The 4,629-nt window shown below is 38.8% G+C and overlaps 1 long non-coding RNA gene across 2 annotated transcripts in view; it reads left to right on the top strand.

Moving 5' to 3' along the window:
* LOC135088901 (uncharacterized) overlaps nt 1-4,629 on the top strand; it is a 191,633-nt gene continuing 187,004 nt past the window's right edge. For both annotated transcript variants that reach the window (XR_010261162.1, XR_010261161.1), the window contains exon 1: nt 1-252. This is a non-coding gene — a long non-coding RNA (uncharacterized LOC135088901). The remainder of the gene's footprint in view (nt 253-4,629) is intronic.

Below are 4,629 nucleotides of genomic sequence, written 5' to 3' on the forward strand. Positions count from 1 at the left end.
AAACATGGAGGAGCTTCCGTGCGTTGCAGGTTCCTGCCGCGCTGTCTTCTGTGTTGATACGTGGCTGTCTCCTTGTCACGCGGTTAACTGTGTAGTGGTGTACTAAGTGTTGAGTTCCCGTGGGTTCGATGAAGACCAACAAGAACTTAAGTGTCATGTAATGAAGGAAGGAAGGTGATATTAAAGACAGGAAAGAAAATCGAAGTTGGCCTGCATCATCTCGCCAGTCTCCTGAAATATGAACAGAAAATGGTGAGTACTCATGTCTTACTGTGCTTTTGTTTGTTATTGTTGCTTTCTAATACACTGTACTGCGTTTTGAAGGTGATTTCTTAGTTATATTTAGAACCGGGAGAATTTACTTATTTTAATATTCATGTATGTATTTACTTATTTAGTTATTAGTAATTTTATTTGTTAAGAACTTTGATAATTCAAACCTATAGCCTATCAGGAAGCTATATATTCATTGATGATCCTAAAGTTTGCGTGGAATCTGATTTTTTTTTTTTTTTGTGAAGAAAATAATGAGGAACCCGTCATTGTTACTATTAACATAATTACCATCGAGCATTATCACCATCATCTTCATCACTTCTTTTCGCGCCTTTTTTTTTTTTTCACCACCACCACCACCACCACCACCACCACTCATGCAGTTTTCTCTTTCTTCCTTCCATCACCACCACCACCACCACCACCAGCACCTTCTTCTCAGCCTTTCATGTTGCACTTAGCGCTCAGCATGGGCCATGAACTAATCTTTAGACACAGGCTGAAACCCGTGCCTGGCGTTAAGTATATTTACAACGCCACTGAGTAAGGTTCACGCCTGCCACCCCGCTCCTCCTGACACAAAGCCGCGCCTGGGAGTTACGGCTAATGGACTAACGTGTAGGCCGCTTTAACACCACTCGGGAAAAGCCAAAAACTAGGCCAATGAGGGGACTTTTACTCCAGGCTTCAAGTTGATTATGTGGGTCATGTTAGGTTATCAGGTATGATGTACTTTTTACCTGGCTATTAGAATACGAGGCAGTTAGGAAGGGGATGCAAAAACTGTTGGCTAATGAGGGGACTTTTACTCCAGTGTTTAAATTTATTATGTGGATTATGTTTAGGTTATCCAGGTGTGTTGAATCCTTATCTGGCCATTAGAATACAGTGGAGTTAGGGGTACAAAAAGTTAGGAAGAGGATGCAAAAACCCAGAACAATGAAGGGTGTTTACTGTGGAAGTTAATTGTCTCCTTCATGTGTAGGTTATCCAGGTGTGATGTATTTTTTGCCTGGCCATTAGAAGATAGTCAGGATTGGTATGCAAACACTGAGAGGGGCTTTTACTCCATGTTTGAAGTTATGTGAGTCATGTGTAAAAGCTATCAAGGTGTGATGTATCCCTCCCTGAGAATTATAGGGGGGAAGATAATGCAAGGACTGATGGCAGTGATTAAAACTTTTTGAAGTTCATTTCACCTTTATTTAGGAAAGCTAATTATTCTACTGTATCTACACGGCGCCAAACGACTAGAACTTCCGCCGACGCGAGCGTCACATTGCACAAACTGGCAACTCGTTCCTTCTCAGTCTAAAAAAAAAAAAAAAAGTCGGCCGGGAGAAAATAACTGGCAACTTATATTAGCCCCTTTAATGTTTTTTTCTTTTTTTTTTTTAATATATAATAACGGACTCAGTTTTTGACATATTGGCATGAGGGAATGTTATCTTTTGTGACCACTCCTTGCTTCGCCTAACAAAGCAGCTGTTTGTTTTAAACAAAGTGTTTTCTACTGAGGGGATATGCGACGCCTGGAAATTATACAAACCATGATTACACAGTACGAATGTTAGAGCTTCACTAGAATGGTGAAATGAATAGAAAAATAAGCCGTAAAAAAATAAGCCAATGAAAAGAGTGTGAGTGCAGTGCGTTGATGAAGACGCGATGAGGGACGGGAGGATGTGCCCCACCACAAAGATGGTGGTGATCACCACATTTTTATTTTTTTTCATTTGTATAGCTGTAAGCTGATGATACACCTTTAACTGTCTCTTAATACCATATAAGGTGTTGTCAAACACAATGAAAGGATTAGCAATTAAATTAATGAACAGAATTAATATAAACCTAGCCTATCCAAACCTGGCCCTTTGCTGGAAACGGTAATGTTATTTCAATATTTTCCTGTATTTCTTTTAGGTGACAAATTCCGTATACCCTGTACGTATGTCAAGGTAGTAGATGAAATAAGGGTGACAGGTAGTGAAGTTTTCATCAGCTGGTGAAGTGAGTTGACACCGCTATCCAAACTTTTCTTAAATTCCATCGTATTACTATTATAGCCTACAAAGTGTTGCTGTACTATTACATAATTTTAATACGTAATTTATGAAATAATACAACCACAAAAGGATAAGAATTTGTGCTATTTGCAAGAAATTAATGCATTGCCTCCATTGGGGAGGCTCAGCAACTGCCAGGTCTGCGTTTTCAAAGGTTCCAATTTTTTGTAAGGATAAAAACAAACAATGCCTTGAAAAGTGACTGTGAAATCGGATTTGTTATTGGTGGTGGACATCACCATTCATTGGTAACGATCACAATAAAAGGAAACGACTGTGAAATCGGCCCTAAGTTTCCATATAGTTATTTTCTCCAGTCCAATTTTTTTTTTTTTTCAGACCGAGAAGAAATGAGTTAGCAGTTTGTGCAATGTGACGCTCACATCGGCGGGAGTCGTGTTCGTCTGGTGCTCACTGTACAGCTTGTAGGAATATGGATGTTTAGGATGTATATGGATGTTTAGGAATATAGAGGAGCGACAGAAGGGCAAAGCTAAAGGTAATGAATGAATCTTTTATTGTGGTCTTCAAGATAATATTTATCTGTAGGTCGCTCAGGTGTACTGTATCCATAGCCTTTAGGAACACACGGGCAGGTAGGAAGTATAAGAAAACATGGACGGAGGAACTGGATAAGGAGAAATATAGGACTAGTGTAAAAAATAAGGCAGAGAGAGAGAGAGAGAGAGAGAGAGAGAGAGAGAGAGAGAGAGAGAGAGAGAGAGAGAGAGATGCAGAGAAAGAAGATGAGGAGAAGGCATTGGGTTAGTGTGAGGAATCAGGTAAGAAGGGGGAGGAGGAAAAAAGGAGGCGGGGAAGTAGAATATTACAGTCAGGTAGCAAGATATTCCGGAGCTTACAGTGGGAAATCTCGCGGCTTGCAAAGGGAAATAGCAGAAACAAAAAATAATAATTCCTTTTCTTTCCTTCTTCCTCCATATTCTATGAAACTTGGAGCGTGTGCGAAAAATCTCCCTTCCCTTCTGAAAATTGAGACTCGGATCTTAGGTATATGGTGGTGTTAAGGAGAAAACGGGGTCTGGGCAAGGTGGCGGCGTTACATGAGTGTTGAGTGCAGGGTGGGAAGTGAAAGGCGTGAAGGTGATGAAGGACGGGGAGAGTTTTAGTGAGTATTAACGAGGGAGACGCGGAGGAGATATCAAAGAAGAGTGCAAGATATGAGGAAAGTTGCCCGGACGTTAAGAGAAAGAGAGAGAGAGAGAGAGAGAGAGAGAGAGAGAGAGAGAGAGAGAGAGAGAGAGAGAGAGAGAGAGAGAGAGAGAGAGAGAGACACTTGATGACTCCAAAACTTAAGTACAGAGGAAATCTTAAGAATTATAATCACAAAGTAAATAAAAAGTGGAAAATTGCTTGAAGTTGGAGAGAAAGAGAGAGAGAGAGAGAGAGAGAGAGAGAGAGAGAGAGAGAGAGAGAGAGAGAGAGAGAGAGAGAGAGAGAGAGAAAAAACGTACCCAACCAGTAAAAAAAAATAAATAAAAATAAATAAATAAAAAAAAAAATAAAGTACAAAAGAAATCTTGAGATATCATAAAATATCAAACTCATGGAAAAGGATCTCGACTTTTCTGCTTCATTTCATTACAAAAAATAAATGAAAATAAAAAAAAATCAATAAATAAAACAAAACAGTTAGGAATAAAGAAAACGAACACGCCAAACGATGTTCATCATCACGTTACGAGTCGCACCATTTACACCAATCACATTTCGACCAGGGGGAAGTACACGGATGTGATTGGTTGCTGCCGTACTGTCACTCTAACCACCAGCGAATCATCTCTTGGCTTTCCTGTGACGTCACGGAAGCCACCTCGCCTCGGGAGCATAAACAACAAAGTCTAATTAGTGCTAGAGGATTTAATTAATTCAAGCAGTTTACGCAACGATCACACCAAAAAGACGAGTGTTCTTTTTTAAGCTGGACGAATATTCCTGCAAAAAGAAAAAAAAAAAAAAAAAGACCGACGCACATCAAGAGGAGTTTAATTAACGAAACTGAAGAAGACATATTATGGATGTTATTAAAGGGAATATTGTGTGGCCTTGTTTCCTTCGCTATGTGGACAAGACTGCGATTGAAAATTGACTGAAACCGTTTAAAAATATGAAGATTTCTCATTTTTTTGGTTCTGTGATGGATTGTTTATTTATTTATTTATTTATTTATTTATTTATTTATTTATTTATTTATTCATGTATCTATTCATATGTTTGTTTATTCATTTATACATTAATTTATTATTTGTTTAATATTTTTTTTTGCCAT

The sequence above is a fragment of the Scylla paramamosain genome, chromosome 32, assembly GCF_035594125.1.
Source record: "Scylla paramamosain isolate STU-SP2022 chromosome 32, ASM3559412v1, whole genome shotgun sequence".
In the NCBI taxonomy this organism is placed as follows: Eukaryota; Metazoa; Arthropoda; class Malacostraca; order Decapoda; family Portunidae; genus Scylla; species Scylla paramamosain.